Below are 14100 nucleotides of genomic sequence, written 5' to 3'. Positions count from 1 at the left end.
TCTAGTGGTAGATACATACAAACTAACTATCTGTATAAATATATTAACCATAATGCTGTTGGCTAGGTTTAGAGTACTGTAAACCAGAGTTTATTCAATACATTGAAATGGCTAGATTTATACAACATACCAAAATCAATTACTCAAAACAATATTCTAGGGCCATCAAGCAAAAATTAATCTTGCTTCTTTTTAATTCCCCAAGCTTCTAAAAAGCCAAAACCACAGAGAAAAAACCACAGTGTGGTATCTTCATATTAAATCACAACTGCAAATTTATGCATTTACACACTAATTTACAACAGTTTTATCTTTTTCGTGGTTACTTTACCTTAGATATGAGCTCCAAGCACATGACTTAGAGGTTACCCAAGATTGTTTTTTTTTTCCCTTTAAGCAGAACAGTCTGGTGGCATTAATTTGACTACTGCCAACTGATTCCCACTCATAATATATTATATTACTTTCCTTAAAGGTTAATAAGTTTTCTCTTCTTCCAAAAATAATAGCTGATTATAACCACTTGAGACATAAAGTGGTTCTGAACTAATGCAATTTAGGCAAAATTACTAAAGTAGTGTTGCTTCACTACTGATATTTATAAGCTGACTGAAGCTTAGTATCTTTTTGCTAGTCACGTTCAACAATAAACACTTCAATTTGACTAGCAATGTGATGGACCAAAGAATTAAAATATGGACCAAAATATTAAAAATTGGAGGGATGTGCTTGAATGTTTTAGAAAAATAATAGGAAGAAAATCATAACTTTTGCCTCTTTTAGCCTTTGAATCATTATTGGGGGGGGGGGGAATCCCAAGAATACTGTTTTCCCAATCTTGGTATCTTTAATATACAGTTGTTTTAAAGTGAGCATAAACCATACATGCACTACTCAAAAACAGAATTGTAACATTTTTTTCAGGTACACAAATTACTCAGTATCCATCATCCATATTTATTTGCCACACAATACAAAACATAATAGAGTACAGATAGTCAAGGTAAGATAAATAAAAGGTTTGAAGTTTGATACAAGCTGCTGTTTAAGATATATACTGTAGGAAGCATAGTTTTTTCTTGCACCTAGAGGCAATGTAATAGATCTTTTCTTATATTCTAAAGATAAAAGGGTGAGCAACTTTGTGCAGTCAGAAGCCATAAATTGGGGGGGGCATCCTTTGAGACCCATCCTTGCTTTGGGAGGAACCAAAATACATCTTTCCAGAGGTGTCTTTGGGAGTTCTAGGAATACAAAATAGAGAAATGATAAGCCTAGCAGATTTTATTTTCATTATTACTTTCATTAAAGCACAGTGAAAATCACAGTGAAAAATTGTGTATTTTTACAACATGATCTTAAGTGACTATTTAGGGCAGTGGTTCTCAACCTGTGGGTCGCAACCCCTTTGGGGGTTGAACGATCCTTTCACAGGGGTCGCCTAAGACTATTGGAAAACACATATTTCCAATGGTCTTAGGAACCGAGACACCGCTCCGCATCCGTCTCCACATGGCCTCCTCCACCATTTGCAAGAGAGAGAGAGACAGAGAGGCTCTTTCGCTTCCCTTCTCTCTCTCTCAGGCGGACTTACCTCCTGCAGGGCTCCTGATTGGCCCTGCGCCCGGGTGCCCCACCCCCTGGGAGAAGCGCGGCCAGGGCCTCGTGGCTTTGGAGCTGCCTGAGGAAGCCCTGGGATCCCTGCTGGGAGCGGCCTGCTGGAGGCTCCGCTGAGTGGGCCAGCCCTCCTGCAAGCCGTGGCTCAAGGGAGACCAGCCCCTGCGATCCCCAGCCAGTCCAACCATTGGACCCGCTGGCTGGGAAGGCGCACCAGAGTCCAGGCTGCCAGGAAGGAAGAAGGAGATGCAGCAAAGGTAGGAGAGGAGAGCCGCCTCCTGGGGCCCGGCGCTGGCAGCGGCTTCCTTGCCCTCCTCTTCCTCCCCTTCTTCCTTCTGCTGTCCCCAAGGCGGCTCGCGCAGGCGCTGGGGCAACAGGGGCACCTGGGGAAGCAGAGGGGCTGGCAGGGGCTGCGCAGCACCAGCCCCCATCACGGCTCCATCAATGGAGGATGAGGCTGGGCAGCGTGGAATCCTGACGGGGGTGGCGGCTGGGCCAGGGGTGGCGGGGACCCTCGATGCTGCCGTGCCACCGCCACCGCAGCAGCCGCTGCCTCCTGTCCTGCTCCCCTCTCCACCTGAGGACGTGGCGGGGGCGGCGGTGAGGAACCCCGACAATGCTGCCGTGCCGCCGCTGGAGCCGCTGCCTCCCATCCTGCTCCCCCTCCCCGCCCGTTCAGTTGAGGACACAGCAGGGGGCAGCCGGGCCGGGGGGGGACCCCCAACAATGCTGCCGTAAGAGACAGAAAGAGAGAGAGGAAAGAGAGAGAAACAGAGGAAAAGAGAGAGGAAAGAGAGAAAGAGAAAGAGAGGAAAGAGAAAGAGAGAGGAAAGAGAGAAAGAGAGCGAGGAAAGAGAAAGAAAGAGAGAAAGAGGGAGAAGAATGGTGCTTCTCCAACCAGGCTGGGCGGAGCCGGAAGAGCGGCCTTCCTGCCCCCCCTTCCCGTCCAGCTGGATGGGGGGGGTTGGGGGTCACCACAACATGAGGAACTGTATTAAAGGGTCGCAGCATTAGGAAGGTTGAGAACCACTGATCTAGAGAAATTAATATTTGAAAGTATATTAAATATAACAGCTATTGTATACAGCTATTACAGACAATAAATCTAGCTAGAGATGTAAATAACTGGGAGAGAAAAAAATGGCGGGAACTCACAAAAGGCTTTTAAAAGCATTTTCCTAGTTCATTACTTTTCTAAATCACATCTTCCATGACATTGTGAAACTTAATCTCTGTTAAATTCATATAGCAAAGGCCTAGCATAACAAATTACATAAGCTAATTATGTGATGTAGGAAGAAATACTTCCTTTTCTAATTAACTTCATTGCATAACCCTACAAAATCTTCCATATCTCCACACTATAATTCGTTTTCTACATCTGTCATTCCCCCCCCTTGTTTTGCAAAGTGGAATTTATTTTTAACTTTATAAAATGTTGTGGAGTTTTTGAAAAACTGTATTAAGTATTTTAAATTCAGACATATGATATATTGTACACACAGAAGACAATTACTATACCAGCCACTTGACTTAAGATCTTTTTAAAACAATCCTGGCATTTCCAATTCTTTTAATTATAGCAGCCAATATTATAACATAGTACCTTGCAGAAAGCACCTGAAAAGTATAGGGGAAAAATGTTTAGGAAAAATGGGAAATTCTGAAAAATGAGAAACTGTACTTAAAGCCTGAACACAAAAAATACAGAAAATAAAATGGGAGGCATCCAATGAAAATATTAAGACTACAGATAACCTGAAGAAAATAAGCTGATAAGTTGCAAAAGAAAAAGAACCAGCTTAAGAAATGAAAACAGAAAAAAATATCAGTATCAGAGAATACTCTGAATCTCTAAGGATGGCACCAGAAAAACACAAAATCAAAATCATCAGAGGCTAGAAATGAATGCTAATGTAACAAATAAAGGTCCTGTGGGTATATGCAGAAGGAGAGAAAGAGGAAGCAGTCAGGTCACTGATTAGAGAAGGTGATCAGTTGCTGTCAGGCAACATAAAAGAGGCTAAGCTGCTTAACTTCTACTTTGCATGTCTTTTTACAAAGGGAAAACTGGCCATGTAAATTAAATAAAGCCAATAACTGGGGGGGGGGAATGATTTAATCTGTCAAAGCAATACTATGGGGGGAGAGGAAGTGTAGAAAAGAAATGCAGATTAAGAGAGGTAAAGACCTGGTATGCAATCTCCTATCTGCCTTGAATACATTTGCTCAAGTGAGCCCAGATGGATTCTATCCCAGAGTGCTAAAGGGCCTGGCAGATGTGATCTCAAAAACATTGTCCAAAATTTTGAGAACCAGGAGAAAAAAACAAGACCAGTTATCCTGTCATCAGTACATAGGGGAATTCTAGAAAAGATCAACAAGCAGTCAGTTTGAAAGACTCAGAAAAGAAAACTAGATTACTAGAAGCCAGGATGAATTTGATAGGAACAGTTGTGCCCAGACAAATCTTTTCCTTTTTTTAACAAAGCAATTAAGAAACCGGTGTATCTCAGTAAGTTGTTTAATGAGGTTGACAATAACCTTCTTGATAAAATGGAACAAAATGATATAGATTTTCAGATAGATTTGTAGATGGTTGAGCACGTTTAGCTAACACTCAGTCCTTAATGAGTTTGTGTCAACATGAAAGAAGCCATGTGCTGGGTTACCTCAGGGATCTGTCCAGTGCGCTTTCCCACTTTCAGTGGCTTAGATGAGGGGATAGAAGGAATGTTCATCAAATTTGCCAACAACCAAATGCTGGAGGAGATGGGAATTGTAACACTTCAGAAGACAGATTTAAAATTCAAAACAACAGACAGACTTGAACATTGGGCCTTATCCAACAAATGCAGTTCAGTGACAAGCAATGTAGGGTTTGTAGTTTAGGGGGGAAACAGATGTGCAGGTAGAAGCCAGGTAGTAGACCTCAGATTAAGCATCAGCCAGTAGTAGTCAGGCAGGATGAGCATGCTTTGGGTCCTGCTAGTTAAAGAATGCCAACTGACAGGGCTCAAGAGGTGTGTCTTTTCTGCCATAGTGCCCATCCTATAAAACATTCTCCCTCTAGAGCAGGAGTGTCAAACTGCCGGCTCATGGGCCAGACACGTCATGCAGAAGTCACATCCACCCCATTGCTGGCAATGGCAAAACAGTCCCGAGACGTCGCACGATGTCACATGACATCACGAGTTTGACATGTCTGCTCTAGAGGATGGCCCTGACCCTGCTGGCCTTTCACAAATTTCTAAAGATGTGATTCCAGGCCCAGGTTTGCCTGTTTCCAGTTTATGGATGGTGATTGTGGACAGTAATACTTTTTCAGCTGTTGTATAAATAAGTCAGTCAAAAATAAAATATTACCACAGTTAAGACAAGTACTAATGGGTAGAAGCTTTACAGAGAGAAATTAAAAAATGAAATAAGGAACAATTTTCCTGATCAAGAGAGCTACAGTATTAATATTTCACCCAATTTCTTCTTTTCTCCATCTCAAATAATATCCCTTCCCCCATAAAAAAACACTTTTGTTTTACACAAAAGTTTTGACAGCAGCAGCCCCAAACTGGATCCTTCACTCACAAACAATTTCGAATTGCTCCATTACCCCCAGGATATGTCCAAATTATTCCCTTGGGGATAATTAACCAATTTCTGTACCACTGTTTTAAACATTAGAACACTGTATCTCTTGTCACTGTGGGGTTTCCATCACTGGAAATTTTCAAGCAAAAGTTGGTCTGGAATGATATTAGGATTCCTGCCCTAGGTAGCAAGTTGGTTTAGCAGATCTCAATTTATAAGGCAGATGACTCTCAAAAGTAACAAAAAAGCCATTACATAATACACATTTCACTTTTACATGAAAAAAACCCCTCATATTACATAGGACAATTCATATTTGTGTTTGGAATGGAATAGGCCTATTGTTTCTTAGGAATATATTTATAGATATCCAGTGAAAGAGCACACAGTAGAGAATGATTTTAATCTCTTTTAAATCAAGGCATATTTATTTTTATTTATTACATGTATATGCTGCCCACCTGTTGTACAACTTTGAATGGTGTATAAATTGGTAAAGTATCTCAAAAGCTCAAACTAAAGAGCTAGGGATGAATAGTTTTTGCTTGAAATAGTGAAGGGCTACTACTATTTGAGTCAACAAGAGAGATCTAAATAAATAAATAGCCTGCCTCTGCATAAGGTAACCTTAGAGACCACATATTTTTATACTCAAATATCTTTGCCTAAGAATTGTTATTTTACATTTCTTTCTTCCAGTCAAATTCAAATACATATTCTCTGGTCTGCAAGTTTTTGACATGCTGCAATTGAAACCAAGCAAAACTGATACACAAACTGAAACTATGCATGATGACAGCATGTCCAAGTTTAAATCCAGACTACCTCAATCACTTATTAAGGCAATCGGAAGTCAGAAGAAAAGTGCGTAGTGGCAACAGAATATACCAACAGCTAAAGAATGCTCCACAGCCAAATTCAGATACAGATAAACTTAAATTGGGAGAAATCTGTGTAGTTTGCAAGAAGTTGCAAGGAGAAGAACAGGAACCAGAGGGTTCAATTCCCTTGTCATCACACAGGCAATCTTTCTACTCTTAAAAACAGATCCCCATTGCCATATAGCTGTGATTTTAGTACATGTAGGGATCTAGTGAAACTGTACATTGTAGTACATTTCAATAGATGCATTTTCATTCAGAGCATTCCAAATGTTGCATATTCTGCTAGCTTAAAAACTGACAGCAAGACATGCAAGCACTGACAGAGAGATATTTGCCTCTTTCTGTTTTTTTCCTAAGAGAGGGTTTTATTTTCCTTTAATCTCTTCCACCAAATTATGAGCAATGAGAGGAAATATATACTGTAGAAGCAAATGGAAGGGAATAAAATGAGAACAGCTCTAATTTGGTGTGTGGACCTGTTCAATATTATCTAGTCTTCATCAATACTCATTTTAGTTTGTCTCCTTTTAACATTAGAGGAGCCATCCTCAAAAAAACTAGCGGGATAACCCAATGTTAGGTTTTCCTCCTCTTAATATCAAATCTTACCCACTGGGAAAGTCGACCAATCCTATGCCCATCCACTGTCTCAAATGGGAGGGGAAAGGGCAGCAATCTGGAGAACAGACACAGCAGTGTTCCTAGACAGCAAAAGCCAAGGCCATAAAATCATGGCTATAGATCCACCCATGTTGATGTAAGTGTAGCCATGGCAACTTTCAATAAAAATCTCACCTACACTGGCTGTACTACAAGTAGGTTGCTATGTTTTTGTTTCCAGGCACCTTTTTTCTCTTCCCTTACCAAGGCCTAAGTAGATATTACATGGGAGCTGAGTAAGTGTGTGCCCAGATGGAATTAAAAGAAAAACAGTCACAAAAGACCAGCAGCAGAAGCAGGAAACTAGTATAAGTTGAGAAGTTGCTTAACTCTTTTCCCTGTTTCTTCTGTTTGATATTTCCCCACTGTTTACACAATAAAGAGAACTTGGAGGAACAATTCTAAATGGAAAAATAACTGAAGAAAAAAGAGTTCAATAGTCCTCCTGCAATTTTTTTTTTAATTTCCAATGCAATGTGTCATCTGTTGTCTATGTATTGTTAGGACACTGTTAGATATGCCTCTTGTATAATGCTTAGTTTGGCTTTTATAGAATTCTCCAATCCAGAGAAGGATTTTGAGAAACAAAGCAAAACAGGGATCCATGTTCTGGTATATGTATGCTTATGCTTAAACACAGAAAAGGCTTGTCTACAAAATAACCAAACCAGCATTAGTTTACTGCATCCTCAGCAGATTCAGGGAGAGACTTTTAACAGTTTGTAGATAAGAGCTGTTATCAGGCTCTTAAAAAATATTCAGAACCAAGCTTTCTTAAATAAACCTACGGTAATCCAGGAGTGATTCAGACATGGTCCCACCTCACTCTTTCTGCTGCAATATCCTGAAAACCTCATTAATGTGTCACTGAAATTACCAAATGGTGATATAATTTCTGATTTTCACTTTAAAATCAATGGGAAAACTGTATGCAAGTCTTCGTTTTTTTAAATGTGCATAACCAAAGTAAAAGATAACTTAAGCCAACATTCAAACATCTCTTAAAACTGGGCTGTCTTTCTTCCACTTTATGACATCATCCCTATAATCCCAGCCATTCTTCTTCCCTCCCCCACAAGAATGTTACAGTTGCTGCTCCCAAAGGTTGCCTATTCTGTCTTAATCGGTTAAAAAGACATATTTGGAGCAAAGCAAAAGATGTAGCTTGTTAACATTTTTTTTTTCTACAGATGAGTAAGAAAAACAAGATTCTTCAGAAACAACTCTAGTCTAGGCGTGCTATTCATGCCTCCACTTTTGCTTCAGGGAAAGAGGTTCAAGGCATGCTAAAGCACATACATTCCAATCAATTCATGCAGAAGAACATGTCACCAACTCATATACCAATACACAAAAATGTCTACTACATTGGGCAAGCCAACAATCAGAAGGAAGGTATTTACATAGATGTCTGTTGTAGATTTATGAAAATAAACAAACTAGAATAGGCATGTCTAAACTACTGTGCCATAAGCACAACATTCTATTAATAATACAACTGGTTAAAGCATATATTCATGATCAAATCAAATTGGATCAGATACTAATCTTCCGGGACTACCCAATTTTTAAAATTACTTTTTAAAACATTTAGCCATTCTTCTATTAGATATTTGATTTCTTTGAAACATATTACAACTTTTGTATTTGCATCTTTGGCACAGAACCTATATTTCTAGCAGTTGAAAACATCTGCCTAATTTTTTTCCACTTTATCTTGCCGAAAGGCATATATTACATAGGTTAAACAATCAGAAAAAACTGTTACTATTAGGACAGCATTTTACAGTGCTTCTGAAGATGGAGAGACAAATCAAGATGATCAGGTAAAACAACACAACACAGCCAAATTATAATCCTACATTAACTGCAACATGATGTAAAAGCACCGAAACACATGTGATATTTACAGTGGAACATGTGATCCTTTGTCAAAAGGCCTGTTTTCACTGCAACACACTGGTACAATGCTGTCAAGCCACAATAAAGAGATTTCTTCCATTAACTACTTATTGACTCAATGCTGATACGACAGGGTCTCAAAGATATATTTTCCTTTCCACAAACAACTCAGTCTTAAGCCTTTTGACAGCTTTGTACTAAAAATTGATTTGGCAATTTTCATTATGATGAGGACACAAACCTTATTTCAGTTTGGCAGACATGACATACCAATTACTGCAATTTTCCAGAAGCTCAATAACTAAACTAAAAAGCTTGTACATTTGCCTGTAATACTCCTACTATATTAATTCTAATACAAAAAGAGGAAATATTTCATGTTCAAGATCAGACTCTTACTACAGCAGGTTTTATAATCTATTTTGATTGTGGAAAAAATATACAATTACAATTATGCAAACAACTGTCAACCAAAATACCCTATTTCATTCCAAAAAATATAAATTCATGCATTTAACACCATATTCTTTAAATATGGAATCTATAAAATAAAAAAAAGATTGTATAATTGTCATAGAAAATGTTAACTGTATTTTAAAATAAAAAATAATTCTAAAATCCAATTTACAAATTATCCCCGAGTTCTAAAAGTCAAGTATTTATAAAAGTAAGCTAAACATGTGATGCTTGAGCATAATGAGTTAATGTTATTTTAAATTACATCAACCAGAATCACAATGCCAACTATTGCTTGAAGAATAATAACAATACATGGGGAAAGGATTTTTTAAAATTTTACATGATTTCTAAACTAATCCAATCATACTACTCCGGATAGCTTGCAGTAATTAAAAAAATAAAACTATTACAATAAAAGAATAAAACCTGGAATTAAGGAGAAACTTCCTGGCAGTGAGGACAATTAACCAGTGGAATAGCTTGTCTCCAGAAATCGTGGGCGCTCCATCACAGGAGAGTTTTAAGAAGAGGCTAGACAGTCACTTGTCTGAGATGGTATAGGTCCTCCTGCTTGAGCAGGGGGCTGGACTAGAAGATCTCCAAGGTCCTTTCCAGCTCTATTCTATTCTACTAAAAATTAATAAATACAGCCAGTAAAAGCAGCAATATCCGTAAGTTAAGATGCAAAAGCCTAAACAGAACTGCCTGGATTATCTCCTAATATCCTTAGGAGGTAGCTATCCACATTGCAGAAGAAAAAAAAATGCACATTTATTTTTTTTTAAAAATCAACATAGAACAAGCATAATGACTATAGCATGAATTGTATTGGTTTCTGTAATATAGAACTCTGTATTGGTTTCTGTAATATAGTTATTGGTTGAATCCATAGAACACACTAAGCCAAAGTCAATACTTTTCTAAATAAGGCATGAAAGGCAGCTGGGTGACTTTGGGTCAGTCACTCTCTCCCCGCCCAACCCACTTCAGAGGGTTGTTGTGGGAAAAATAGCAGGAGGAAGTATTGCATAAGTTTGTTGCCTTATAAAAGTAGGATAAAAATGATAATAAACTAATTTTTGACAAATAACTGTTTTGGCCATCCTGACACATAAACCCATGATTATGGGAACGTAATATGTCTTTACCAAGGCATAAATAAGGAATTCTATACTATATATACATGGGCTGGCCAGTAAGCTAATACATTTGACTATCTTGTTTACAATGTTGATTTAATAGAATAACAGAGTTGGAAAGGATCTTGGAGGTCTTCTAGTCCAACCCCTTGCTCAAGCAGGAAACTCTATACCATTTTAGACAAATGGTTGTCGAATCTCTTCTTAAAAACTTCCAGTGTTGGAGCTCCCACAACTTCTGGAGGCAAGTTGCTCCATTGATTAATTGTAACTTGTCAGGAAATTTCTCCATAGTTCTCGATTGGTTCTCTCCTTCATTAGTTTCCGTCCACTGCTTCCTGCTTTCAGATGCTTTGGAGAATAGCTTGACCCCCTCTTGATTTGCAAAGATTTAATAAGTAATAAGAATCTTAGCAGACTATAATGTCTTGGATGTGAAAGATTAGATAATATAGGTGTCTTAGAGCCTTTCGTCAACAACTACATTTTTGAGAAAGGAAATTCTTTGTGAAAGCACGAGGATGAGAGCAGTGGTGAGATTCCGTCAGTTCTCACCACTTCAGCAGAACCGTTAGCTAATTTTTTGTTGTCCAGGCCTAGAATGGACTTCCGGAAGCGGCATCCACACAGAGAACCGGTTGTTCACAGATCTGAATCCCACCACTGGATGAGAGGTCCCTAAATTACAAATCTGAACCTAACTCATGAAAGCGCCGCCAAAAAAAGGGAAATTTCATTATAAGTAATGGATTACACAACCTTTCATCCTTTCTCTTTCTTCAGACTACTTGGTTTTTAAGAAATCACAAAGGAAAGATGCATGCAATAATTGTATTTTACCTCTCTAACTGTCAGTCTTTACTTCTCTAACATGCTGATAATTTCATCAGATACATAATCTCGTTCTGGTATAAAGAAACTACTAGATAAACTTTTGTCTTGGTATTGCTATATTTAGATACAAGCTTTTCCACAAAACGTGTGATTTTCATCACTAGACAATTGGAATGATGTCAAAAATTGAAAGTGAATGATGCATGGTTTCGCTCGACTTGTGTATTTTTTTAAAATGCAAGTCATAGTGTAAAATAAAATACTATTTAACTTAGTTATCCTAAAATCCATGCTACTATCTATATATTTTGTGCCAAAATGGTCATGACGTAAACATGTTGTAATCTCTACTTTTGTGTATGCTAACAGCCTTTGAAAAATATTGATGTACTGTACATGAATGCTTCAGACTTTCCTTGCTGTTTCATGAACATTGCTGTTTCATGTCAATTGCTATCAATGTGTTAGAGCAGTGTTTCCCAAACTTGACAATTTTAAGGCATGTGGACTTCAACTCCCAGAATTCCAGCAACGCTGGCTGTGGAATTCTGGGAGTTGAAGTCCTCATGCCTTAAAATTGTCAAGTTTGGGAAACACTGTGTTAGAGGATATATTTCATGACAAAAGTCTTTAAAGTACTAAAAATATGTGTTTTTCTCTAGAAAAAAAATCCTTACCTTGATAAGCTTTAAAAATAAAAACTAGTTGCAATTAATTAATTATCCATTACTTGGAAATAAGCTCCATTAAACTCAATGGGACTTCTGATAAATTAATTATCCTAAAATAACTATTCATGCCATCTCGCTAAGACAAAACTTGCCAGATTATAAATGGTTTCCAACAGCCCTAATGTAGACTGTCTGCTTTGACCTTTTCTGTGCATCTTGCCTTTTAGTTTGTACTGTATAGTTTAATGCAACATGTGGGCCACTTGCTTGGCTTAAACAAACCATAATTAAAATGACTGATGATTTAACACAAAAGCTATATTTCTTATCTACAATATAGATTATGTACAAATGCATACTTATATTACAAAACTTTATTATATTAAAGATAAAAGTTTAATAAATAACCAATGGAATATTTTCTCCCATAAATTTTTTTTATTAAAGAATCAAACTACTTCACAAATCAATTCTTCACAGCATTCTGCTTGGGCTTTAGGAAAATTGTGAAGGCCTACCTGTTCTGTCTTGCATAAGAGGAGGTGGTGTTGTAATTGAAGGTGGGGTTCACAGTCACATGGTGTTTTGTTTGTTTTATTTTTTGCCCTTTTTATTTTTTTATGCATTTGGAAAGGTTGAATCATTATTTTCATTTTTCTATAAGTTGACTTTATTAGCCACTCAGAGCCTTCAGGAATGGGCAGCAAAATGAGTGAATGAATAAATAAAGCCCTGACCTGATTACATGCTACTTAATCTATGTTCTTGATGACACATTTATTAAAATTAGCCTCTTAGCAATTCTATAGTGATATCATAGCTTAATTCTTCTTTAATACTATTCAATTGTAAAATATCTCCAAGTTTTTAAATTTAGCATTAACCTGTACATGATACAAAAACCACCATAGCAACCTTTAGAGTTAGTGAATTGTATTAACTGTAGTTATATTCAATTTCTAGTTACCATACATGGAGGAAGCTGAGCAAGAGTTTTGTAAATTGCCTTCTAAGGTGAGAATATAAAAAGAGTAAGATTTAATTTAACTTTCAAATACAGCATTCCAACAGACTACCTAATTCATACAATAAGACAGCTAAGATTACTATCCTTTGTTGTTTTTTAAAAATAAATATGTTAATGCCACCAAACAAAGAGCCAATGATTTCAAGTACCATTTATACAGCACTTAGTGCGTAGTCATGGCTTAATATAAGTGCATTTACAAAATTAGCTACATGCATATCCAAGTATCTGGTTTCACAAGGCACATGCGAATAAGACACCAATACTGCTGGCGAAGAGAATTCAGTGTTTAGAATATATAGCACACACAAAAAAACCAGTCTCAATTAAATTCAGATAAGTATATCTTTAGATGAAAAATAACTTTCATTACCTCAGTATAATACTCTTCCTAAATATGTTACAAGTCATCAATTGGGATAGCAACTGCTTTAAAATAAAGTTGCTTTATTACAAGCACTTTTTGACACAGAACATCATAAAATAAACACTTGCTTAATAAAAATGACTAAAAACAAAAGCACAACACAAATAAGACTTGATGTTTGCAGCCAACTATTATAACAAACTTTATTATAATAAAGCCTACAACTCCAAATATTAAACAATTCTCACCGGGTTTTTGTTTAGTTGTGGTGAAAAAAGATTTATAAAGGAAAATGCAATCTCTAAATTCAACATTTAAAAGACCTCTATTAAGGTCTAAGGTAATATTAAATTTAACACCGACTCTAAAGCCCAACTATCTTTGAACGATTGCCTTTATGACGTGATTACAGCACTCCACATACCATTCTGAGTGAGACTGTTCCCCCGGCATGAAAATAGTCATTACTTTCCCCAAACCATTGTTGCTAGTTACCTCCGAGTCCCGAAGCGAGGCAAGAATAATTCCTTGTAACAAGAGTAGACGGCGACCACGCCTTCCTGCTGCTCTAACAAGTTGCCAGAGGAGCAGTCGTGTCACATTTCTTCTTTCATACGCAGCTATCCTAACGATTAGCCTGTTTGGCCAGTGTAAAACTAAGCGAGCGAAACGGCACGAAAGGGTGAGCAGGGTGGGGGCAGAGACAGGCGCACGCACGAAAGGGAAATTTCTAGTTCCCAAATTAAAAAGGGGGAAAAAAAAAACCTGCACAGAAAGCGAGAACGGAAGCAAAACGAGAAACGAGCTGAACTATTTATAATAGTAAACTAGGTGCTCTTATATACGCCGGCGCCAAGAAAGCTCGTTTATACTTTACACTCTCTCTGTAAATAATGTTTTTTTTTAAAAAAAGGGGGGGGAGGGAGATTTTTAATATCTTTTGCCCACATGT

At 37.6% G+C, this 14100-nt stretch overlaps 1 protein-coding gene across 2 annotated transcripts in view; it reads right to left on the bottom strand.

Annotated features, from left to right (window-relative positions):
• The window catches only part of HIPK3 (homeodomain interacting protein kinase 3), a 68869-nt gene that overhangs the window by 53677 nt on the left and 1092 nt on the right, over positions 1-14100 (bottom strand). Inside the window, exon 1 of one of the 2 annotated variants that reach the window (XM_039355931.1) lies at positions 13573-13666. The exons of the other annotated variant lie outside the window; for it this stretch is intronic. The gene's annotated coding sequence lies outside the window, so the exon portion shown is untranslated. Of the gene's footprint in view, positions 1-13572; positions 13667-14100 lie in introns of those variants that run through there. 2 annotated transcript variants of the gene reach the window in all.

Source organism: Crotalus tigris, unplaced genomic scaffold (genome assembly GCF_016545835.1).
Source record: "Crotalus tigris isolate CLP2741 ecotype Arizona unplaced genomic scaffold, ASM1654583v1 scf7180000018777.2418813, whole genome shotgun sequence".
NCBI lineage: Eukaryota > Metazoa > Chordata > Lepidosauria > Squamata > Viperidae > Crotalus > Crotalus tigris.
The sequence above is the reverse complement of the archived record's forward strand: the minus strand, read 5'-3'. Positions and strand labels throughout refer to the sequence as shown.